This window comes from Macrobrachium rosenbergii, chromosome 36, assembly GCF_040412425.1.
Source record: "Macrobrachium rosenbergii isolate ZJJX-2024 chromosome 36, ASM4041242v1, whole genome shotgun sequence".
NCBI classification, from domain to species: domain Eukaryota; kingdom Metazoa; phylum Arthropoda; class Malacostraca; order Decapoda; family Palaemonidae; genus Macrobrachium; species Macrobrachium rosenbergii.
This window is the reverse complement of record NC_089776.1, coordinates 8,375,862-8,403,639: the sequence shown is the minus strand read 5'-3', so window position 1 is coordinate 8,403,639 and position 27,778 is coordinate 8,375,862. Positions and strand designations below refer to the sequence as shown.

General features: G+C 35.3%; 1 long non-coding RNA gene across 1 annotated transcript in view; it reads left to right on the top strand.

Annotated features, from left to right (window-relative positions):
• Positions 1–27,778, top strand: part of LOC136856465 (uncharacterized) — a 280,922-nt gene that overhangs the window by 171,075 nt on the left and 82,069 nt on the right. Inside the window, exon 2 of the long non-coding RNA XR_010858346.1 lies at positions 23,532–23,558. This is a non-coding gene — a long non-coding RNA (uncharacterized lncRNA). The remainder of the gene's footprint in view (positions 1–23,531; positions 23,559–27,778) is intronic.

Genomic DNA, 27,778 nt, shown 5'->3' with positions numbered 1-27,778 from the left:
CTTTCATTCCTTTAACTGTACCTCCGTTCATATTCTCTTTCTTCCGTGTGACTCTCCACCCTCTCTAACAATTGTTTCATAGTGCAACTGCAAGGGTTTCCTCCTGTTATACATCTCAAACCTTTCTTCTCTCAATTTCCGTTTCAGCGCTGAGTGACCTCGTAGATCCCACCGCTTGGTCTTTGGCCTAAATTCTGCGTTCTAATTCTAAATCCTGAGCCTTGTCGTCATCGATTGGCGATGATTGAACTGATCCTTTCCTTTCTGTCATTTATCTTGAAGTTTTATTCTGCCTTAAAATGGAAGATTGCAGTATCTGCAAAAATACAGAACTGAGAAAAATGGTAGATACGCCCTTGCCTTACTACTGATTTTGCAGATACTGCAATTGGGACCCCCTAAATACTCGTGGAAAGCATCGAAGAATCATTCTGAAACTGCAGTAACTTGTGTATTAGTGTTTCACGAGCCCAGTAGTTGGCATATCTCAATTTCGAAAATTTTGCAGATATTGCAAAAGGGACCCCCCCCTAAATAAAACATCGAAGAATCATTCAGAAACTGCAGTAACTTGCTTATTAGTGTTTCAAAAATTTTGCAGATACTGCAGTTTTCCATTTTAGGGAAACATTGTTCTCTGCGCATTGATAAAAAGGCGGATATTTGGATTGTAAAGTGGGGCGAAGGTTTTGAAACTGTCTACACGAATAGAATTCGAATTACCGAAAGATAACGCAAAAATGGATTTGGAAACATAAAATCGGTTTTTAGAAGGAATGACGGGAAGCCTCTCTCTCTCTCTCTCTCTCTCTCTCTCTCTCTCTCTCTCTCTCTCTCTCTCTCTCTCTCTCTCTCTCTGGGAAAAGAAGATGGAACGACTGATGTTATCAGATAGAGATAAACGAATGTTGAGATAGGAAGAAAGACTGGGTTATTTCTCGACTTTTGTCTGAGTTGTGTTCTCTCTCTCTCTCTCTCTCTCTCTCTCTCTCTCTCTCTCTCTCTCTCTCTCTCTCTCTCTCTCTCTCTCACACACACACACACACACACACACACACACACACACACACACACACACACCCTCTCACGCGCACACACACACACACACACACACACACTCTCGCACACACAAACACACAATTAGGAAATGAAGCGATTAATTGTTTTTGTAAGCTTTCACACGTCCATGTTTCAGGTATTGGCATTCTTTCTTTCACTCATTTATCTTGAAGTTTTATGATGCAATCGGACATTTCGATTATGAAAAATAACAAAACGTTTTCGACTGAACAAAACAGGCGTATTTCGAACGCCCAGATAACTGAAAAATTGGAGGGAGAAATATAAAATTCTTTTCGTTTTCTCTTTGTTTTTGTGACTATTTATAAAACCTGCTTCAACCTTTTCAGTTCAGAGCTAAATCCAGTAAGGCTCATTTTGCAATATATTTCTATATATATAACCATGGATGCATGCATGTATGTGTGTATGTGCCAGAATAACTCTGAAACGCATTGAGCAATTTCAACCAAACTTGGTATACATATGACTTACTGTCTAGAAATCAGCACTGTGGGAGGTAAGATCTCTGAAACGCATTGAGCAATTTCAACCAAACTTGGTATACATATGACTTACTGTCTAGAAATCAGCACTGTGGGAGGTAAGATCTCTGAAACGCATTGAGCAATTTCAACCAAACTTAGTATACATATGACTTACTATCTAGAAATCAGCACTGTGGAGGTAAGATCTCTGAAACGCATTGAGCAATTTCAACCAAACTTGGTATACATATGACTTACTGTCTAGAAATCAGCACTGTGGGAGGTAAGATCTCTATTGCAATTTCAACCAAACTAGAAACTATCTAGAAATCAGCACTGTGGTAGGTAAGATCTCTGAAATGCATTGAGCAACCAAACTTGGTATACAGTGGGCTGTCTAGAAATTGCACTGTGGGAGGAAAGATCTCTGAAACGCATTGAGCAATTTCAACCAAACTTGGCATACATATGACTTACTATCTAGAAATCAGCACTGTGGGAGGTAAGATCTCTGAAATGCATTGAGCAATTTCAACCAAACTTGGTATACATATGACTTACTGTCTAGAAATCAGCACTGTGGGAGGTAAGACATCACTAGCACCAAAGGGCACCAGTGGGCGCCAAAGGTGATAGGGGTGGGGGGGTTGGGCTGGTTGTGACAGATTTAGTAAGAGAATTTATCATACCTAATTTCGGAATACATATGAGGGAAAGGATACTGCGGGGTTAAGACATCAGTGACGCCAAAGGGGGTGGGGATTGGGAAGGGGATGACAGAGAGAGAGAGTGAGAGGGAGAGGAAATGAAAGAGAGAGTGAGAGGGAGAGGAAGTGAGAGAGAGAATGGAGAGGGTTTAGGGAGAAGAAGATTGAAAGAGAGAGAGAGAGTTTATAGGTTGTCATTCAGAGTTATCCACGCAGCGCCGGATTGGTCAGCTATTATATATATATATATATATATATATATATATATATATATATATATATATATATATATATATATATATAGAGAGAGAGAGAGAGAGAGAGAGAGAGAGAGAGAGAGAGAGAGAGAGAGAGAGAGAGAGAGAGAGAGAGAACACCAAGGAGAACCACGTATTTAGATACTCGGCAGACATTTATCCTTGGAGGCTGCACCTTCTTAGCCCACTTAGGTTCCAAGGAGAGAGAAAGAGAGAGAGAGAGAGAGAGAAGAAGAAGAAGAAGAAGAAGAAGAAGAAGAAGAAGAAGCGAATCAAGAATTAACAGTTTGAGCAAAATTTATCCTCGGAGGTTGTCCCTTCTTAGCCCACTTAGGTTCCAAGGAGAGAGAGAGAGAGAGAGAGAGAGAGAGAGAGAGAGAGAGAGAGAGAGAGAGAGAGAGAGAGAACCTGGGTCCCAAAGGGAAAATCTTCCGCCCAGATGAAATGAGTTTCTCTTGAAATGATGCTTCTTCATGTTGACGTATTTCTCGCTCTCCCGAATTCCTCCCGCGGGCGAAATTAGCACTCGACCGCTTTCGAATTTGCAATAAGAACCTCTAAGTATACTTTCACTCTCACGGTTTGTGTCAAAAGTTTGTGTGAGTGCCTAAAAATTTATTTCTAAATGTCCTTAAGAATTAATAGGTTTATATACATTATATGCACTTACATGGGTACGTATATTCTTTCACAAAACTTTTATATTTTACAATATCTCATTATTGATATGTAATATTCCTTTTAAATAATTATTTATCCTTGACTGGAAGCTTAATCACCAGTATATATGATAAATCATTTCATAAAAAATGATAAAACTGAAAAATCAATTCAATTTAAATTTGATTTAAAGGAGTTAAGTCAATTACCAAAACGAAATAAATAATAAAAATACAAGAAGATTGAAGGTGCATTATAAATGGGGACCCGCCCCCTCAACCACATCAATACTACCTCCTTACCCCCTAACCCCCCAGAAAAAGTCTCCGCCATTACAATTAAATAAACCTTTAGGTATAGAGCTACCTGGCATCGTCGCCATTGCTGCAGAGGATTATGGGAGGAAAGAGATAAGTGTTGTGAGTGAGGATTGCGAAAGAAGGAATTTCGGGAATGTCCCGAGAATTTCAAGTATCGCCAGAGGAGTTCTGGGAATCAGGCGGCAACAGGAATTTGTGGCAGGAAATCTACGAACATTACCAAACATTTATAAGAATTTGGAAGCGGGTATTATTATTATTATTATTATTATTATTATTATTATTATTATTATTATTATTATTATTATTATTATTTGTTAAACAGAATGGCAGTTTCAACAGCATTTATTTTATATAGTAAACGCTCAATTCCTCTTATCAATTGCTTTTCTTGCGCTGGAATGGTTGCAAGTAATTGACCGATATTCATATCCGGATGTGAACATCGGTCAGTTGCTTGCAACCATTCCAGCGCAAGAAAAGCAATTGATAAGACGCATTGAGCGTTTACTATATAAAATAAATGCTGTTGAAACTGCCATTTTGTTTAACAAAACCTGTATTAAGGAAGGTCCTTTTCATATTATTATTATTATTATTATTATTATTATTATTATTATTATTATTATTATTATTATTATTATTATTATTATTATTCAAGTAGTCCAAAACCTACTGCATTAATGAGTTCGGAAGTCAGTTGTACCTATTATTATTATTATTATTATTATTATTATTATTATTATTATTATTATTATACACACACACACATACATACATACATACATACATAAACGTACAATGTCCATTACCAAGCAGAGAATGACTAATATCCAACCAAAGGCAACTGTAATGCAATGGAAGAGATTTATCGTAGAGACAACATCACATCGCCAAATAAAATAAAGAATGAAAAAAAAAAAAAAACTCGTTTTCAAAAATCTCTCGTTCTCTGCGTCTCTGTGATTGATGGCCGTCAATTATGGACGAAGCATCGACGAACACTGCAGGATATATTTGCCACAATATTTGCGAGGAAAATATTAGACAGATAACTGATCAGGATCCGTGAAGGTAGAAATGGGATCCAATCTGCGCCACTTGAAATGGTATTGTGTGTGTGTGTATATATATATGTATGTATATACTGTATTCACACATTATATATATACACATATATACGTATGTATACGTACACATATACATACATATATTTCAAAAGGGTGAGACGCAAAAAAAAAACCGAAAAATTTAAAACGAACACAAACATAAAAATATAAAAATAAGGTGAAATGTAAGCAAACTACCGATCACAAACTAAAATATTTAACGACCTAATTGTGTACCTACTATGAAATCACACGATAGCTAGTTGAATATATATATATATATATATATATATATATATATATATATATATATATATATATATATATATATATATATATATATATATATATATGCGTGTGTACATCTCACACTACATATATTCATGCACTCGCATATAACCGCGTCCCAATACCATTCCACGTGACAACGCGGAATCGATCCCAATCGGAAAATGTGTCCCCTCCCTCCACCCAAATCCGACGGATCCTTCTCTTGTTATCTGTGTGACATTTTCCTGGCAAATATTGTGGCAAAAATATCCCGCAGCGGCCGTCGATGCTTCATCCATAATTGATGTCCATCAATCACACAGACTCAGAGAAAGGGGGGTTTTTGAAAACAAGGTTTTTTTTTTTTTTTTTTTGGCGATGCGATGTTGGTTCCATAACAAATCTCTTTCATTGCATTACAATTGTCTTTGGTGGGACATCAGTCATTCTCTGTTCGTTGATGGACGGTGCACGTTTGCGTGTGTATGTATGTATGTATGTATGTATGTATGTATGTATGTATGTATGTATGTATGTATGTATATGTATGTATATATATATATATATATATATTATATATATATATATATATAATATATATATATATATATAATATATATAATAATAATAATAATAATAATATAATAATAATAATATAATATAATAATTTATAACATATATTTAAAATAGATATATCCGAACTCATTAATGCAGTTTGATAAATACTACTAATAATAATAATAATAATAATAATAATAATAATAATAATAATAATAATAATAATAATAATAATAACGCGTGCAATAGACCCGCTTCCTAGAATAATAATAATAATAATAATAATAATAATAATAGCGTTTTAATAAATGTCTATAGATTTACAATGTCTGTAGATTTCCTGCCACAAATTCCCGGTGCCGCCTGATTCCCAGAACTCCTCTGGCAATACTTGGAATTCTCGGGACATTCCCGAAATTCCTTCTTTCGCAATCTTTACTCACAACACTTATCTCTTTCCTCCCATAATCCTCTGCAGCAATGGCGACGACGCCAGTCGGCTCAATACCTAAAGGTTCATTTAATTGTAATGGTGGAGGTTTTTCTTTTTTTGGGGTGGGGGGTTGGTATTGATGCGGTTGGGTGGGGTGTCAATTTATAATGCATCTTCAATCTTTTTGCATTTTTATTATTTATTTCGTTTTAGTAATTGATTAACTCCTTTAAATCAAATTTAAATTGCATTGGTTCTTCAGATTTATCAGCTTTTTGAAATAATTTATCATATATAGTGGGGATTAAGCTTCCAGTCATGTATAAATAATTATTGAAAAGATAAATTTCATATCAATAAGAAGATATTGTAAAATATAAAAGTTTTGTGAAAGAATATACGTACCCCTGTGAGTGTATATAATGTATATAAACCTATTAATTCTTAAGGACATTTAGCGATAAACTTTTAGGCACTCACACAAACTTTTGACGTAACCGTGAGAGCAAAAATATACTTAGAAGTTCTTGTGGCCAATTCGAAAGCGGTCGAGTGCTAATTTCGCCCGCGGGAGGAATTCGGGAGAGCGAGAAATGCGTCAACATGAAGAAGCATCATTTCAAGAGAAACTCATTTCACCTGGGTGGAAGATTCTCCCTTTGGGACCCAGGTTCTCTCTCTCTCTCTCTCTCTCTCTCTCTCTCTCTCTCTCTCTCTCTCCTTGGAAGGTAAGTGGGGTAAGAAGGTGCAGCCTTCGAGGATGCATGTCTGCTAAAATTGTTAATTCTTGTTCCTTCTTCTTCTTCTTCTCTTCTCTCTCTCTCTCTCTTCTTCTCTCTCTCTCTCTCTCTCTCTCTCTCTCTCTCTCTCTCTCTCTCTCCTTGGATCCTAAGTGGGCTAAGGAGGGACAGGCTTCGAGGATAAAATGTCTGCCATCTTAATTCGTGGTTCTCTCTCTCTCTCTCTCTCTCTCTCTCTCTCTCTCTCTCTCTCTCTCTCTCTCTCTCCGAAAGATAGATCTATTTTGGGTGGCCTTGATTATACGCTGTAGCAGCTGTACAGAAAACTCGCTTGTATCAAACCTCCAAGGTTTGTTGTCAGTTTCAACAACACCAGTAACTTAATAAATATGAATCCTCTCTTTCATTCGTATGTTATGAAGATCTGAACGATGTTTTCTCAACATTTTTCTATTCATTATAAAGATTTTCTGCTTGTATTTTCATTATAAAGATTTTTCTGCTTATATTTTCATTATAAAGATTTTTCTGCTCGTATTCATTATAAAGATTTTTCTGCTTATATTCATTATAAAGATTTTCCTGCTGTTCATTATAAAGACTTTTCTGCTTATATTCATTATAAAGATTTTCTGCTCGTATTCATTATAAAGATTTTTCTGCTTATATTCATTATAAAGATTTTTCTGCTTATATCCATTATAAAGATTTTTCTGCTTATATTCATTATAAAGATTTTCCTGGTTATATTCTTATATTTTTACTTAAATTTTAAAAAGATTTTTCTGCTTATATTCACTCCGCAGGTGGATGGTACTATCAGTGCCACTCAAGCGGTGCACTGTAGGCATTACTCAAGGTTCTTTGCAGCGTCCCTTCGCCCTTAGCTGCAACCCCTTTCATTCCTTTTACTGTACCTCCGTTCATATTCTTTTTCTTCCGTCTTGCTATCCACCCTCTCCTAACAACTGATTTGTCATGGAACCGCAAAAAGTTTTTCTCCAGTTACGCCTTTTAAACACATTTTGCTGCCGGTTTCAGGTTGAGCGCTGAATGACCTCATAAGTCCCAGCGCTTGGTCTTTGGCCTAAATTCAGTAGTCTACTCAAAGCCTTCGATTGAAAATGTAAAATACATATCGTAAAAAAAAAGGAGTTTTTTCTCTCTCAAGATGGACATGAATATAAATATGTGCAAGACGGACATATATATATATATATATATATATATATATATATATATATATATATATATATATATATATATATATATATATATATATATATATATAATTCTTTCGTTCTTCTCCGTTTTTCCTCGAATTTCCGCTGAATTCTGAATGACTTGTAAATATCTCTCCGAGCCATAATTAATGGATTCCGTGAATTTTTATTTTCTTTCGCTGTTTGAGTCTTTGCTGGTTAAACGCTGCATTTTTCTCTCTTTCGTATGATTTTATGATTTTCCTTTACAGCTTATTCATTTTTATTCCAGCCGTTTAATTACCATCTGTCAACATTAACTCATTTGAAGGTAACTGTGTATTTGTGGTGCAATGTTTGCGTATGTATTTTACACACGTATTCAGTCTGCAGGTTTTTTTCAACTGTGCAGTGTGCAGGTTTAATTTATACACGTGTGCACTGTTTTCAACTATGCAGCCTGCAGGTTTAATTGTATACACGTGTGCACTGTTTTCAACTATGCAGTCTGCAGGTTTAATTGTATACACCTGTGCACTGTTTTCAACTATTCAGTCCGCAGGTTTAATTGTATACACCTGTGCACTGTTTTTACCTACGCAAAATGCAGGTTTAATCAAACCTTTAAAAATCTTTTGCGCAAAGTAGGAATCAGTCGTGGCAACTTCAGCCGAATGTTTGTGATCGACAAAGATTAAAAAAAAAATATTTAATTTCCCTCGCCAACGTCTAGGGTAAAAAAAAATCATTTCCCCACTAAAATGATTGTGAGTTTTACCTTTCGACTCAGTATTTTCTTTGACTGGCGCGTTTTCATTTTCATTTTTGTATGTTTTATATAGATAAGTGTGCGTATATATATACATATAATATAAATATATATATATATATATATATATATATATATATATATATATATATATATATATATATTTTTTTTTTTCTTACTGCTGAAGTTGGTGTTAAATAGGAAGGTAATTAATTTTAGCAGTGTTTGTTTATTTTACTTGTAATGTTTCTTTCTGAAAGTTCTGGAACTTTTTATTCTAAACATTTTTTTTTTTGTGTCAATATTTTCATCTCTTGAGGGATTCTTGGAAATTAGAGCTCTAGAAAGTATCATTTCCAGTAACCCCGAAATAGATTATTTAAATGATCCATAAACCAAATACACACCACTTGCTTTTTTTTTTTTTTTTTACTTTTTCGTAAATTTTTACAAGAGAAACTCCATTCGCTTTTTCACCTTTTTTGTAAATTTTTGATGTTATGTTTTTTTATTGTAAAATGTTAGAAATACAAGTATATTACTTATGCATACACATATCGACTTATGTAAATGAGAATGTACTGTGTTTGTTTAAAAATCAAGTTTGCTTGACTGATTTTCAATATTATGTTGCTTGATTGTAAGTTTTCTTTAAAAGAAAACTATTGTGCCGGCTTTGTCTGTCCGTCGGCACTTTTCCTGTCCGCACTTTTTCTCTCCGCACTTTTTCTGTCCGCCCTCAGATCTTAAATAAAAACTACTGAGGCTAGAGCGTTTAAAATTGGTATGTTGATCATCCACCTTCCAATTATCAAACATACCAAATTGCAGCCTTCTAGCCTCAGTAGTTTTTATTTTATTTAAGATTAAAGTTAGCCATAACCGTGCATCTGGGAACTATATAGGACAGGCCACCACCGGGCCGTGGTGAAAGTTTCATGGGCCGCGGCTCATGCAGCATTATACTGAGACCACCGAAAGATAGATATATTTTCGGTGGCCTTGATTATACGGTGTACAGAACACTCGACTGCGCCTAAGAAACTTAGGCGTATTTTTTATTTTAATTTTTTTTTTTTTTTAGTTATTGCTGTTTAACAGGTTTACCATTCCTCTTATAATCTTAATGAACTTTGAAGTAAAAAAAAAAAACAACACCAAGTAGATTCAACTTGAAGTAAAAACAAAAAACAGCACCAAGTAAATTCAGCTTCAAAAATAAACTCTAAAATCTTACGTTATAACTAATGAAATTATTTATTTCTGTATTTTTTTTATTTAAATCTATTTAGTTTTTTTAACATCAGCAAGGAAACCGCAGTCGGATTTACGTATCAGTACATTGTTAAAAAAAAAAAAAAAAACTAGCTTTATAGACCAAAACAGTGGTGGGCCAAGAACACTACCTTGAGGGACGCCGGAGTTTATACGTTTTGAGTCCATTGTATATTACACCAAAAAATATAAAAGAAAATGTATTTTCCTTAATGCTGTCATTTACATGTCGGTTTTGTGAGCAAATTGCACTGACATTGACGTCACTCGATTTGAAAAAGAAAAAGGAAAATTAAAAATTAAATACCTTGTTTCTCCATAAATGTTTCATTCATTCCACCCTCGCCCCCGCGTCTCCCCTTTCTATATTTTATAAGCCTTTTACTCTCCGTCTACTTTCGGACTTTCACTTTGGAAAGCGTCAACTCGGGTATCAAATGGCTCTTCCAAGAATTGCTGAATTATTATCCTGAACCCCCTTCCAGGGTTAAAAAGAGACCTTTTGACGGCTTGGAAATTCCGTGAAATGGGATTCCTTATCATTTTTTCATCATGTTTGAAATAAACGCTCAGGAAAGGAATATAGAAGCAAGGAAGTACTCTTTACAACTGTGCCTTCAGTTTCTTGTGCATGTGCGAGTGTGTGTGTGTGTGTGTGTATGTGTATATATATATATATGTGTGTGTGTGTAATATATATATATATATATATATATATATATATATATATATATATATATATATATATATATATATATATATATATATATATATATATATATATATATATATATATATATATATATATATATATATATATATATATATATATATATATATATATATATATATATATATATATATGCATTTACATACATTACAGTACACGTGAGTACATATATTGCTGAGTTAACTATATTTACTGAATTATCCTCAAACCGTTACAAACCTAGAAGCAAAACGAACGCAGTTGACGGGGACGGAGATTGTTGGTAGATGAGAATTCGGATAATAACACTTTTTCTTATATTATAAAAATGTTTAGGCATTTAATTCAGGTTCATGCGTATCTGATTATAAGTATTTTTAAGATTTAGTGTTGAATGATTAGATAATGAAGGCAGGAATGTAGAATGAGAATATTTTATTTCCTGTCTTGTTATTTCGGTTAATTTATTCCTGGGAGCAGAACCAGTGGCAGAAACATTATCAGGAATTTATTTATATATTTATTTATTTATTCTGTGTTGATATTTTGTCTACTTTAAGTGTCAGAAGAATTCCAAAACTTTTTAATGGGTACCACCTAATCCGTCATGTAACCACTGACAACATTAAATTTTATCATAATGTGATAACTGACAACAGTAAACATGATCATAATGTAACCACTGACAACATTAAACGTGCTCATAAAGTAACCACTGACAACGTTAAACATAATCATAATGTAACCACTGACAACATTAAAAATTATCATAATATAACCACTGACAACATTAAACTTGATCATAATGCAACCACTGACGACATTAAACAAGATAATAATGTAACCACTGACAACATTAACAACCACTGACAACATTAAACAAGATCATAATGAAACCACTGACAACACTAACATGATCATAATGTAATCACTGACATCATAAAACAAGATCATAATGAAACCACTGACAACATTAAACATGATCATAACGAAACCACTGACAACATTACTAAACATGATCAAAACCTCATGATACTGACATTGCTCATTCACTTCAAATCATCCTAATTCTCTAATGAAAGGTGGCCACGTTTCCGACCATATCCCACAGATACTTCAGCGGCAAAAACGTTGAACTTTTTCGGTGCCCCATTTCTCGGACTGGTGTTGCAAGCTGCCCAGATAATTGGGCATTGGGCGAAATAGCTATTTACGGTCGTCAGACCCACTCATCATTTCGAGTTAATATAATAGCAATCCATTTGCGTTTGGTCATACGCTTTTTATGCGCCTGTCTAAAGATATAATCTATACGCCTGTCTAGAGATAGGTTATGTATACGCCTGTCTAAAAATAGGTTCTATATACGACTGTCTTAAGATAGATTCTGTACGCCTGTCTAAAAATAGGTTCTATATACGACTGTCTTAAGATAGATTCTGTACATCTGTCTAAAGATTGATTCTGTACGTCTGTCTAAAGATAGACTCTATACGCCTGTCTAATGATAGATTTTATACGACTGTCTAAAGACAGGTTCTATACGACTGTCTAAAGATAGATTCTATGCGACTGTCTAAAGATAGATTCTGTACATCTGTCTAAAGATTGATTCTGTACGTCTGTCTAAATATAGATTCTATACGCCTGTCTAAAGATATTTTCTATACGCCTGCCTGAAGATAGATTCTATACGCCTGTCTATAGATAGATTCTATACGCATGTATAGAGATGGATTCCGTATGCCTGTCTAAAGATAGATTCTATACACCTGTCTAAAGATTAGTTCTGTACACCTGTCTAGAGGCAGATTCCATACGCCTGTCCAAAGATAGACACCTGCCTAATGTTGGTCTCTCTTTTGGTAAAGACCCATATTTTGTCTGTTCTCTTTATGATCTGGAATGGGAATGTGGTGTATTATTCCCATTGAGCTTTGACGTTCACATTTGGAACTGAGGCACTGATTGGAATAAAGGATCCCATTGAATTCACCCCTGGCGTAGTCTAGGACGGGAAAATATCACCGGCGCATCTAGGACACATCAGGTTTTGAGGTTTGATTAGGCAGTTCAATTTCTGCTTTGCGGTGCCAAATTTTTATGTGTGTTACATGGGGACGAGAGTGGAGATTAGTAATATTCTCCCTCTCTTTTTCTCTATCTTTATTTATATATATATATATATATATATATATATATATATATATATATATATATATATATATATATATATAGGCCAGTCACTTGAAATTGACTTCTTCCATCACTGGAAGACTTGTTTTTAGAGAGAGAGAGAGAGAGAGAGAGAGAGAGAGAGAGAGAGAGAGAGAGAGAGAGAGAGAGAGAGAGAGTTTTAAAGAATTAGATAGCAACGCATAGCGAAAAATACTCAGCACATCTCTGGAAGTCTTTTTGGACAGAGAGAGAGAGAGAGAGAGAGAGCTTTAAAGAATTAAATAGCAACGCATAACGAAAAATGCTCAAACCATCTCTGAAAGACTTTCTGGAGAGAGAGAGAGAGAGAGAGAGAGAGATCGTGTCTGAAGTACAAGCATGCCAAACACACCTCCCTCCAACTTTTACCGGATAACAGCGCCGTGGAAACAAGACGGGGGTTTCAACCCTCTTTCCATTATTCATCGCGTCACTGAAACTTACTTGTTTTCCTTAGAACCCAGACGGCGTCATGGCGTCAAAAGTCACGAGAAAAGTAGTCAGTTCCCGGAAGAGTGAAGAGATGGAGAGAGGGCTGAGTTTTCTGTCAGAATATATATATCATATGAGCGACCGCTGGGTTTTGGATGCTGAGGTCAATTCTCGGTATTCGTTTGTGTATTTTCTTATGCCTCGTTTTGCTTCTTCTTAATGAACACTGTAATATTCTTTGGAAGCTTGAAGAATTTCAAGTTAGTGGCCCCTTTTGTGGGTTTGTTTCATATGAATAGAGTTAATCTTCTGAATAATAATAATAATAATAATATTCTTTGGAAGCTTGAATTTCAAGTCAATGGCCCCTGTGGTGGGCTTGTTCCATTTTTTCCGTATGAATAGGGTTCATCTTCTGAATAATAATAACGATAATTCCATTTTTGGGGGGGAAAGCACTTGACGCAAACTTGGCACTTTCCTGCTGATTATGCGAAAGGATTAGATTGTTGAAAATTGCCATCAGCTAATTGCGAGGATTAGGTAACTGAAAATTCTTGTAAACTAATTTTGAAGAGTAGGGGATTTAATTTTTGGTTCTCCATAACTTGCTGTGCAACCCCTCTAACTCCCTCTTTTCACTGTCTTAAGCCCTGAATGGCCGAAAGTGTTCCGGTGATTGGCTTGGCAATAAAAATTTTATTTTATAAGTCAGTTAATCATTATGAAATTTTACTTTGATTGTACAGTAGTATTGTGCTTCTGGTGTGTGTATGTGTGTTAGAGAGAGAGAGAGAGAGAGAGAGAGAGAGAGAGAGAGAGAGAGAGAGAGAGAGAGAGAGAGAGATTAAAAGAAGCGTGGTATACTTTGAGTAGTATACTGCCCTAGAATGGAAAACTGCACTATCTGTAAAATTTTCGAAACTGAGATATGTGCCACCTATTGGGCCCGTGAAACACTAATACACAAGTTACTGCAGTTTCAGAATGATTCTTCAGTGCTTTATTTAGGGGATCCCATTTGCAGTACCCGCAAAATTCAGTAGCAAGGCAAGGGAAAACTGCAGCTCCTACCGTTTTCCTCAGTTCTGTATTTCTGCAGACACTGCAATCTTCCATTTTAGGGCAACATAGTCCTGTTACTTTCGGTCTGCAGGAGCAGTCCCATGAGAACCTCGCTGAAAACCTTCACGTCTCTTCCTTCGGGCCTTCGAAAAGAGCCGCCAGTATTTATGCTATTTCAAAAGAGCAGTAGCCTTTTTTTTTTTTAATTCCCAGCCGAAAGCAGAAAGCCGGGCGGGCCGCTCCGGTACAGAACATTTCGGCCATTCCCTCCGAGTTTTCGAGAATGATGGAAATATCTTCTTCTTCTTTTTCCAGTCTTTCTTTTACGGCTCGCTCTAATTTTCTCGTTTGCGTTTTTCGGTTTCGGTGAGAGCCCTCTTGAAGTTTTTTCTTGTGCTTGTGTGTGAGAGAGAGAGAGAGAGAGAGAGAGAGAGAGAGAGAGAGAGAGAGAGAGAGAGAGAGAGAGAGAGAGATTACATGAGGCATTCTTGAAACTTTTCTTGTGTTTATGTGTGTGTGTATGAGAGAGAGAGAGAGAAAGCTTTTCTTGTGCTTGTGTGTGTGTGTGTATATGAGAGAGAGAGAGAGAGAGAGAGAGAGAGAGAGAGAGAGAGAGAGAGAGAGAGAGAGAGATATTAGATAAAGTATGTATAATTGGATAGATATGATGAAAGTTATGATAGGTTTCTATCGTTAAGTCTGGTGCGTGTGTTTGTTTAAAGGGAGAGAGAGAGAGAGAGAGAGAGAGAGAGAGAGAGAGAGAGAGAGAGAGAGAGAGATTATATGAAGCGTGGTATAATGGGTTGGTTACGAAGAAAGTTATGATAGGTTTCTATCTTTACGACTGGCGAGTTTGTGTTGTGTGTGTGTGTGAGAGAGAGAGAGAGAGAGAGAGAGAGAGAGAGAGAGAGAGAGAGAGAGAGAGAGAGAGAGAGGTATAATTGGATGGACACGAAGAAAGTTAGGTCTGCATATTCATACCAACGAATAATACCGATCATAACCTAATGCTGGTAATAATTTAATCATAATCATATGTAATTATGAGTAATAATTACAGAATTTCTTGACATAACCTGTTCTGAGCATTATTATTATTATTATTATTATTATTATTATTATTATTATTATTATTATTATTATTATTATTATTCAGAAGATGAACCCTATTCTTATGGAACAAGCCCACCAAAGGGACCATTGACTTGAAATTCAAGCTTCCAAAGAATATTAAGGTGTTCATTAGGAAGAAGTAAGAGGAAGTAAAGGGAAATACAGAAAGAAGAGATTCCACTTATTAAAAAAGAAAAAAAATAATAAATGAATAAATTAACAAAAAGATAAAAATGTATTAAAATGCAAGGAGAATAGTATTAGGGTAGTAAAATTACACATATTGACTTTTTTTTGGAAGAATTCAAGTTAAACTTCATAATGAAAATCTTTCAGAAGTTCTATACAGCCACTCCAACTTCCACTGGAAAATGAGGGTGTTATGGACACTGATCCCCCCCCTTCCCCGTCCTATGCTGAGCTACTCCAGTTGCCATAAGTCATTTATGGACCATTGAAGTGATAGGAACATCTTTCCCGCTAAACTCATCCAAATCGTATGGCGCGTAATGTTAATACTCATATGGGTTGATCCGTCCATCACTCAAAATCTGTTTTAGATACTCTATGATGATGCCTGCCCATTATGGGTTAATAGATATTCTATTGTATTTCATAGTAAACATCTCTGCTTAATTATTGTATGTTGAAATATTTGACACATCCATAAATATGTTTTAGGCTTAACCCATTCCTTTATGATAGCTTATTATTACCACCTGCTCTGCTTAAAATTTCCTTTAAAAAAATGAGGTCAGTCGACAAATTATTAGCATTTGTTACAGTAGGAAATGAGATTGATGTTTGGGTCCTAATGGTTTTTCGTCGTTGCATTATCTAGAGTTATCATTTTCCTATTTTTCTCATTCCTGTCATTTTTGCTTTTGTACATCGGTTGGTTCATTTATCACTCATTTTTCCTCTCATTATTATTCCTTATTATTTTTTTCATTTTTGTTTTAATATCTGAAAACTTCAGTCCGTTATTTCTTCTTATCTCTCTTCATTTATGTGATTATTGTTCCATCCAGATTGTTCTGGAACGAAAGGGTTGATGAAAATACAACAATCTCTCCGTTTCCCAATTCCTTTTTTACCGCAAATTCTTTCATTTTCGTCATATTTATCCAGATTGTTTTACCCCTTTTCATCCTTCCCGTATTTTTTTCACGTTTCCTGCAGAATCCTCGAGAGATGAATCGAGTTCCCACTGCGTAAAAAAAAACAACATCAAAAACAACAACAGTTGTTGACGCTCTTGTTCACGACGCCAGCGTAATTGCCAAACTCTGATAAGAGCAACTCGCCAAATGAAAATAGTTGGAGCTTGTTGCTCGGCTCAGATGACGAGCAGAAGCCGGCAGTCTGCGTTTCATGTTTGCGAACTGACAGGTCAGATAATAAGCGACGTCTCCTGAGTCTGATCAGTGGAATGTTATGGCGAGATGTCATTATTTTTATTACATTACATGCGTTTATTTAACTTGGCTTCTGCTTCTGTTTGGGTCAAAACTTGTAACTCACTTTTCGACCTAATTCCTTCGTCTGATGGACTTGAAATTTTGCTTGGTTACTCAGTCCCGGTGACAATACAACCTTGCATGATCAGTAGGTCAGTAGTGACCTCTAGTGACCCTACAGTGACCTCTCTCAGGATCTCAGGATTTGTATGAAACTCTTCGAATTTTTCATACCTTCTTTGACTCGGTAGAATAAGTTTATAACTCTACGGATTTTTCAAACCTTCTTTGGCTCGACAGGATGCCACGTTCAATTTTATTAACTACACTCATAAATCGGTTACAGTTTTTGTCAAAACTAAAAAGCATAAAATGAAAAATATAAATTTTTTCAAAACACGCTTTTATTAAAATGCACAAAAAAGTAAAAAAAAAAAATTTTTTTTTTGAGACACCAGGATTTTCTTACAATGAATTATGTCTACAAAAATAAAAGCGTGGGTGCCAAACATGAAAGGAAATTTTACATGAAATAAAAAAAAATATATATTTCTTTTCTTGTACCATTTCCTTCCATGTTATTTCCACCCACATTTTTTTTTTTGTAGACATGATGAATTGTAAGAAAATACTAGTGTGTCTCAAAAAATAATTTTTTACTTCTTAGTGCATTTTAATGAAAGCGTGTTTAAATTTTTCTTCGCTCATTTCGTAGTCGGCACTTCGCTGCCATTATTTTTAGTTCATTTTGCGATCGGTATTTTGCGATCCGTGGGCTGTGGTGGTCGATCCGTTTGTTTGAGAATATTCCCCACTAGCTTGAAAACTTTGGTTAATGCAGCATGCAAGAATAATATCGGGTTCCTTGTATGTCAGGTGAGAATTTGTGTGTTAGTCAAACTTTTTAAGATTCATTGGAATGGATAATAGAGCAGGTTAAGAATTTATGATGCGTAAAGAATAATTGTTGAACTTATTGGGACGAGTGAAAACAGTCATGTCATCAATTAGACAGGAGTTAGAATGTTAGTTTATCATCATATACTGGAAAGGAATACAATACAATACAATACAGTGTGACAAAGGAATATTTATCCTCATTTGTTGGAGAGAACTACAATACAATACAATGTGACAAAGGAATATTTATCCTCATTTGTTGGAGAGATTGACAATACAATACAATACAATACAATACAGTACAGTACAATGTGGCAAAGGAATGTTTATCCTCGTTTGTTGGAGAGAATTACAATACAATACAATACAATACAATATAATTCAGTGTGACAAAAGAATGTTCTATCATTCCTTTGTCATATATGACAACTTCATTCCTGCTGTGTAGTTTTCAACCGACGGTGGAATTTCCCAGATATATATATATATATATATATATATATATATATATATATATATATATATATATATATATATATATATATATATGTATTAGTATTATTTATATATATAGATAGATAGGTATAGATATGTGCACACCGGATTTAGCTGTTTATATTACAGATCGAAATATTACTAAAGAGACGGACAGTTTCCCAGATAGATAGACAGGAAATATGAAATGGTATTTTTACATGACTCCTGGATTTTACTACCTGCTGTGAAATTGAATCCATTTTTTATAACTTTAAAAATAGATTGAAAACTGTCTCTAGTGAAGAATTATTCACATCCACTTTTGCTTTTTTTTTTTTTTTTTTTAGCTTTACATAAGCTGTGTTCTCTTCGATTTTATTTTATTCTTTTTTAAAAAAATTGATTGTTCATTTTCATCAATTTTTTTTTATGTTTCATGGGTATTTGGGTATCTCATATCGCTGGAGTACAAAGAAATGTTTGTTCGGAGGAAAAAGAACGTATGACTTGCAGTTGTATAAGATAACTTTCTCCTTATAGTTGCTTTTACTTGACAGATTCGAAAAGTAAGTCTGATTTAAGAAAGCAGCTTTTAGTGACATTAACTTGACAATGTTTCCAAATCTTTCATATATATATATATATATATATATATATATATATATATATATATATATATATATATATATATATATATATATGTGTGTGTGTGTGTGTGTGTGTGTGTGTGTGTGTGTGTGTGCAGTAATGAAAAACAGTAACAATCAAACCATACCCTTGCAGATATAATTTTGGGAATTCACTTCTCATTCCTCCTCCTCCTCCTCCTCCTCCTCCTCCTCCTCCTCCTCCCCCTCCCCACACAGCATTCCATTCTCTCATCCATCCTCATCCTTCAAGAAAAACATCCCTAAATGTCAAGGAAGTTTCTCCGGGTCCCGTACGTTAAGTCTCTCTCTCTCCCCTCTCTCACGGTCCCCGGGGAGGTGGGAGGAACGTGGTGGTGTTGGTGGCCCGGGGGGGGAGGGGGGTCATGGAAAGAGAAACTACGACAGTTTGGAATTTTTGTGACTCCTAATCTTTTCCGTTGTCCTTTTGTTCTGGGTAAATGATGGAAGTAGCAGACTTCTGCTGTACATTTGCATATTTTTTCCCTAAAGTTTTTGTTTATGTGATATTTGAATAATGTAGCTTCAGTCTTTACTTTCAAATTTCTTCATTTTACTGGTTTAGTGGTCGTTTGTGTGTTGCTGTGTTGTAGAATATTTCCCTACGTCTTTTCGCCACGTAGGGGGGTAGGGCCGTCAGTGCACCTCATGCGGTGCACTGTAGGCATTACGAAAGGTTCTTTGCAGCGTGGCTTCCTAAGGCCCCTAGCTGCAATCCCTTTCGTTCCGTTTACTGAACCTCCTTTCATATTCTCTTTCTTCCATCTTACTTTCCACCCTCTCCTAAGAATTGGTTCATAGTGCAACTGCTTTGAGGTTTTCCTCCTGTTACACCTTTCAGGCCTGTCACTGTTAGTTTCCGTTTCAGCGCTGAATGACCTCATAGGTCCCAATGCTTGGCCTTTAGCCTAAATTCTATATTCAATTTAATGCGATTCAATCCTACGTCGTTTTGTTTTTTTATATATATTATTAAACTTCAACTTCATTTTGATTACAAAATGCTTTATTTCATTAAGTGTACATATTTGCTCATTAAAAGCGATAAAGGTAATTTACACAGCCACAGAATACTACACAAAAACACTTTCAACACTTTCAGATAAAAACTGTGTTTTCTGGGAAATAAGATTATCCGTTTACTCGACTCGGTAAAGTGATTTCTTTATATTTTGTATTCACTGGGGTGCATTGCAAGATCAGTTTGCACATGTTTTGAAAAAAAAAAGTTCCTCTCATCCCACGAACTCTGCTTGTCGACTTTATCTGTCCGCCCTCAGATCTTAAAAACTCCTGAGGCTAGAGGGCTGCAAATTGGTATGTGGATCATCCACCCTCCAATCATCAAACATACCAAATTGCAGCCCTCCAGCCTCAGTGGTTTTGATTTTATTTAAGGTTAAAGTTAGCCATAACCGTGCTTCTGGCAACGATATAGGATACGCCACCACCGGGGCGTGGTTGAAATTTCATGGGCCGCGGCTCATACAGCATTATACCGAGACTACCGAAAGATAGATCTGTTTTCGGTGGCCTTGATTATACGCACAGAAAACTCGGTTGCACTTTTTACTTGTTATTTTGTTGATCCTAGAATTTTTTTCACTCGTTTTTGGCAACGAATATTAGAAAAATATCACTTGCAAAAGTTCAAAGCGCGAACGCTGCTTTGTGTCACGTATGGTTTGTTGATTAGTTTTGTTGTTTGAATTTCACCCAGGTTTTTTTTGCGTTTATGTTTCCAAACAGTTTTCTAAAAATGCTTGTGATGGAGTTATTGTTAGCTAACAAATAAATTTATGGTTATTAATGAAGCATACTATACGGAAAATCTGAAGACGAAAGTCAGCTCTGTTTATTATTTATATACTGTACATAGACACGTCGTGGATGTGGAATTCTCCACCTTCCTCCGTTTTCCTTGAATTAAATGGATCTATTCTCTCAAAGAGGCAGGTTTGTCACCTCTCGCGAAGAGAAATCCTGCAAAGCTTTTGTGGATGCCATCTGAATCAAATATATATATATATATATTATATATATATATATATATATATATATATATATATATATATATATATATATATATATATATATATATATATATATATATATATATATATATATATATATATATATATATATATATATATATATATATATATATAATCGTGTGTACATATTTATGAATACATGTACTTTTGTGTGTGTATAGTGGCAATAGATAGATAGATAGATAGATAGACAGATAGACATATCGACAGGCGCGACAGAGCTATCGTTTTTTCATGACGAATGGTTTCTGCTACCTTTCCTGAAATTGAATCCATTTTTTTCTACATCGAAAAAACATTGAAAACTGTCGGCCGTGAAAAATGACCCGACTTTGGGCTACCGCACTTTTTTTTCCTAATTTTTTTTTTTGTACTCTTTATCAAGTATTGCTAATTATTTTTTTATTTTTAAGTTTTGATGTATATCAAAGGTGTTTTATTTAATTTTTTTTTAAGTATAACGTGGCAAATTTTCGTGGTAGAGTTAATGAATGAATTCATTCTTATTACACCTTGACATTGTTAACTCTGTAGAGTCCGACACGGAACCACATACAACGAGATCTCCGCGCGCACGCGCGCAAGAAACTCAGCGGATGTCACGCATCCCCGTACATATATTCATGTTCATATGATTGTTTCTCTAAATGTATCATTCTTATCGTAAGCATTACAATGTCAGCATTCCAGCCATATGCATCACATTTTCATTCATGTTTTTTATACCGATTTATGTATGTTTTCGCATCTTCCAACAAACACAAGTTGTACGCGCCTTGTGTCAGGCACTACATTTCCGCTCGCAAGAGCTATCGAACTGTCTGTTTGTTGCCTGAATAAATTAGCAGGTTTGTAAACGCAGCCTCTCACTCATACCTTCGCTACACCTTAATCCGAGATCTGAATAAGAGATTGTTTTCAAGAGAAGCGGTTCTCTGTACTGTGGACCAGTTTTGATTGAATTACTTCAGGATATTTTTCGTGGCAATTTTTTTTCGTACTTTGCGGAAGCTGTTGCGCCACTGCGCAACATTATACCGAGACCACTGAAACAGGTTCATTTTCGGTGGCCTCGATCATTATGCGCCGTAGCGGCTGTACAGAAAACTCGATTGCGCCGAAGAAACTTGGCCGCAAACCAAATATAATCATATTGCCGTGAATCTCGAATTATTGATCGTATTGTGTATTCGCCGTAGGTGGGTAGTGCCGTCAGCGCACTTCATGCGGAGCACTGTGGGTATTCATTAAGGTTTTTGGCAGCGTCCCTTCATTAGGCCCCCTACCTGCAACCCCTTTCATTCCTTTTACTGTACCTCTTTTCATATTCTCTTTCTTCCATCTTACTTTCCGCGTCCCTATCCTAACAGTTGTTTCATAGTGCAACTGCGAGGTTTTCCTCCTGTTACACCTTGCAAGCCTCCTTCGCTCTCAATTTTCCTTTGAGCGCTGAATGACCTCATAGGTCCCAGTGCTTGACCTTCGGCCATAATTCTGTATTCCATTCCATTCTTGTTGTGTATTTGTTTATCCACAGTGATTATTTATTAGGAGTATTACAGCAAAAAATACCTCGTGTCTTCATCACAGATATAATTTAAGATTGAATTGACAGTTACGTATAGCAACGATTCTTCAGTTGCCTCATGTTGAATATAATCTAAAATAATGATTGATATTTATTCATATTATTTGCTGTCCTATAAAAGATCTAAAACAATAAAGATAGAATAGAATTTCTTGCAAAGAAACTTACACTTTGGAAACATTCACCCAAACTTCATGGAATTGTGTAATCGTGAAAAAAAAAACCCACGAAGCGTGACGTCAGCGAAGCTCATTTGCCATCTTAATACGCCAATAAATGCGCCGTTGACTTTCCTCCAGTCCTCTGGAAAGAAAAGATATAAAACGACGGACCTCTACACCTACGAGGCAAAAGTATCCATTCATCATTTTACGTGTGACAGAAGAGAATGAAGTGAAGGGAGAATCTGTCATAAAAGAATCATATTGAAAGGGAAGAGATTTTTACACATATATATATATCACAGACTTCTTTCTGTGCGGGGCATAAAACTGTTTATACCGCCCTAAATTCAACCGTGGGATGGCAGAGGTCTTGGGTGTGGTGGGGCTGGGATGGGCTTGGGGGGATGGGGGGGGGGTGTTTGTGGTCCTGAAGATTTTCTGGTCTTTTTCACTCTCCTTCATTCTCTTTCCTTGTCTTCTTATTCTCTCGTTCTCCTCCCTGACGCGGCGAAGGGGAAGACATGATTTGATACTGAGATATTTTAGATTTTTTTTTTTAACTTTTCTTAAGTATTTTTAAGCAGACGATAGGAGTGACAGATTGTCACAGTTATGAAATGCATTTCATAACACTCTCTCTCTCTCTCTCTCTCTCTCTCTCTCTCTCTCTCATGAATAAATGGTTTTCGTTAAGTCGCGGATAAAACTGTTGCTCCCAGTTAGGTAAGAATTGAATTAGCTTGTAGATGAATAATTACGGAATGTAGAATGATGCTTTTGTTCTTATCAACTGACTTATTCAACAAATCATATGATTGTTTCTTTTTTTTTTTACAGATTCTTGTCGGTGCGGTCTGAGGTAAGGTAAGTGGGAGGCTTTTTTTTCTTTCATGCTTACATAATTTTCTTTCAGCATATTAGAGAAGGGTTGGAGATTGGCCGTTTGAATAACAGCATTTTTTTTAATGTTGTTAAAGTTTTATGTTTTTATTTTTATTTATTTATTTATTTATTTTTGCGTTTCCTAAGAAGGAGAATACGTGTTTTACCCTCCCCCTCCCGTTCAGGTGTAAAATTAATTATTTCACATTCGTTTCAGGAGTCAAAGTAGAGTTCATTAACCTCCGTGTATATTTTCATGATCGCGTAATCCTTTGTGGGGAATTCTTATTCTTTGTTCAATTTTATTGATCGTTATCAATATTGTTCAAAACTGCGATCAGCAATCGATACAATTTTGGATTGCAGCGTCCCTTCCGTGGCTCCTAGCTGCAACCCCTTTCATTATTTTTACTGTACCTCTGTTTATATTCTCTTTCGTCCATCTTACTTTCCACCTCTCTCCTAAGAATTGATTCATAGTGCAACTGCGAGGATTTCCTCCTGTTACACCTTTCAAACCTTCTATTGTCAATTTCCGTTTCACCTCTGAATGACCTCATAGGTCCCAACGCTTGGCTTTGTCCTAAATTGTGTATTCTATTCTATTATTATTATTATTATTATTATTATTATTATTATTATTATTATTATTATTATTATTATTATTATTATTTGGAGAGAGTAGCGCTTTTAAGCATATTCTGTTAAGAATGGCAGCATCAGAGGTATTGATTTTTACAGGACCTCTTCACTTCTTCACACTATTCCCTTTTCTTCAAGGCTGATATCTGCTAAGCGCTGGCCGATGTGTATAATCGGGATCGGGGGAAAGGCAATAGTTCTGAATACTGTCACTTAGACTGGTACACGCAGGGGAAAGTTAAACGTGGCGTGATACAACCGTAGAGTTTCGAGCTTTCAGCGTTGCGAAAGGTTATTATATATTATTATTTAATATATAATAATCATTACTACAGCAATTTCTTTTACTTAAGAAAGGGATACATTAATGCGGCAAAGACATTTGTAGTCGTGAATATTTCCTTATCAAACCAGTAAGGACAGATATTTTTAACAACCCTAGTAAAAATGTTGGAGGATATTTGGTAATTATTTGTAAAGATATAGTGAAAGTCCATTGTAATTTGTGACGAAATAGAGTAAAGTTAGAAAAAAATGAGTTGAAGAATAAGAATACTGAAATAAAGTAGAATTACCCAAAGAACAAGAGAGCTGAAATAAAACAAGCAGTACCCTTTCCTTTGGGGTCTTATTGTGCCACGAAACGCGATTAGAAAACCGTCTTTGTTCCCCAGAAAATAGTTCAGAGTTTCTCGGGAGATTTTCCAAATCAAGAAACGACGTTACGTCAGATTTCCTCGCGCTAAGCGAGCGGGTTCTATTTTTGCGAGTTCTATTTGTGGTGCCTGCGTTCATTCGCTTTTGTGCCGAGGGCAGCTGGCTGGATCGGAGGAGCTGCCCACGCAACAACTGTCAGAATGGCATCGCACAAACGTCAGACAGTTTTCATGATGTCTTTTATTTCTATTTGCTCTTAAGTTTCTTTATTTTATTTCATTCAGTAGATGAAACCCATTCACACGGAACAAGCCCACCAAAGGGTCCGCTGACTTGAAATTCAAGCTTCCAAAGAACGTCGATTTCAGTCTCCCACCAGAGACTCCACACCGCGGCAGTAACTGATCATGATACAAAGCCAGTGATTATTCATCGCCCTGGGGGAGGCGCGAACTCATGACATCTGAGTGGCAATTCCAAGACACTAACCACTATACCAGCGACCAGTATGAAGCCTTATTCTTGATTTTCCACGTTCGTTGCGTAGATGAAGATCTACAAGTAAGAAATGCATTGGCATTGGGAATAGGAAGCTTTGTAACTCCGAAAATGCCCTTATGAATGCATTTTGGAATTTATGGCTTATATGAGAAAATCCAGCTATTTGTCATTTTTACTATAATTATTTTTTTTAGATAAAAAATGAAGCTTCGCGGGAAATTATATGGCTAAAAATAATAAAAATGAAAAAGCAGAATAATTGACGTTCATTCGCTTTTACTAATATATCTTTCTAAGATTGCGATTATTACTGTTCTTCTAAGGTGCTGTTTGGTTGTAGTCTTTTATTATTATAACTTCTCGTCCCGTGTTGTGTATGGCCCTGAACTGAAATAAAGGATATTATTATTATTATTATTATTATTATTATTATTATTATTATTATTATTATTATTATTATTATTACTGGAGAAAAAATCCAAAGTTAAATATGGGTACATATATTTAACTGTGGATTTGTTTCTCCATTAATAATAATAATAATAATAATAATAAAAATAAAAATATCTTTTATTCATGAAACTTCTCTGTAGAGATTTATTTTTAAATATATGTACCCATACATAGCTGTAGGTTACTGTAGTTTCTCCATTTCAAGATTCATGCTGCTATTATTATTATTATTATTATTATTATTATTATTATTATTATTATTATTATTATTATTATTATTATTATTATTATTAATTATTATTATTATTATTATTACAAAGAAAAATATATGTGGATATTGATTTTATAAAGGTAAGGTTTGCCCAAAATAGTTCGACTTTCCTAAAGAGCGCCTCCATTTCAAACACTCCTACCCCCTCCCCCCAACAGCATCCTACCTTCCTTCACCTCACACGGCTTGCCTCGTCTCTGGAGAGAGAGAGAGAGAGAGAGAGAGAGAGAGAGAGAGAGAGAGAGAGAGAGAGAGCCCAGAGATGTCAAATTAGTTTTCCAGAATTCTCGCATACTCTTGTCTTGACTGAGCAACGTGAGGCATCTCCTGGGGCCAGAAATAAAAAAAAAAAAATAGTGAAGATCGAAGCAGGCTAGCGAGCGGATTGTTGTGGAACCCAATCCTTAATGTTTCAGGCTTACTTTTGTTTTTTGTTTGTTGTTATTATATAAAGGAAAAAAATACCAGAGGCCGGAAGTCTCGTGTTACGCGGCATCTTTTACTCTCTATTTTTTTGTTTTATGCCCAATGTCTCGAAATATTTATATCCGCGGATGGTTGGGAAAATGTATTGATATTTGTGGCGTTTCGTTTGCCATAATTTTATCGTCAGTTTTATCCATTTGTATCTTCTCTTATTTTCTCTATTTTTGTCATTTTAGTCGTTTACAATTCTCATTTTTTTATTGGGGTAATAATAGTTTTACCGTGCTTAGATTCGATATCTTTATTAGTTGTTGATATATATATATATATATATATATATATATATATATATATATATATATATGTATGTGTGTGTGTGTGTGTGTGTGTATACATACTATATACATACATACATACACACACACACATAGATATATATGTGTGTGCATTTTTATGCCGTTCAATTTTCTACGAATACCTTTGTATTATTGATTAAACTGTATTTAATAGGTTGTCAATTTGAATTTCACAATTTTGAGAGTAGATTTTACTTTCAAAATTATGTATTAGGAGGTCCTCCAGGTCAGCATATCTGACAATTATGTCCTGAATATCAATAAAATCTTTAACTCCGGAATTCACTATTGGCTTCTGCTTTCCTTGATGTCAAAGTCCTTTCTTCCTTCGGAGATGTGGATCTGTTACAACCTCCAGTGTAGACTATAACCTTTTTATGTCAAATTCTGCATGTCTTAAAACCTTTTCCTAGATATGAGCATTATATCTCGTTATAAACAATGGCTAGTGATCGTGACTAGAAGCTATTGAGACTAGTGAAAGTGCGCTGTTTTTTTTTTTCGTTCTTTCACCTTTCATTGTAGAAGCCAACTTAATTTGCTTAATTATTGTAAATTGGTATTTGTTTCTGTTGTGTTATAATGTTATTGTAATAGGAGTCAAATTCATTATTTCCTTGGTTCTTGAAACATTTCCATCTTTAGTTTTCTGTAAAAGAAAACTATTGAGATGGCTTTGTCTGTCCGTCCGCACTTTATTCTGTCCGCACTTTTTCTGTCCGCCCTCAGATCTTAAAAACTACTGAGGTTAGAGGGCTGCAAATTGGTATGTTGATCATCCAGCCTCCAGTCATCAAACATACCAAATTGCAGCCCTCTAGCCTCAGTAGTTTTTATTTTATTTAAGGTTAAAGTTAGCCATAATCGTGCGTCTGGCAGAAATATAAGACAGGCCA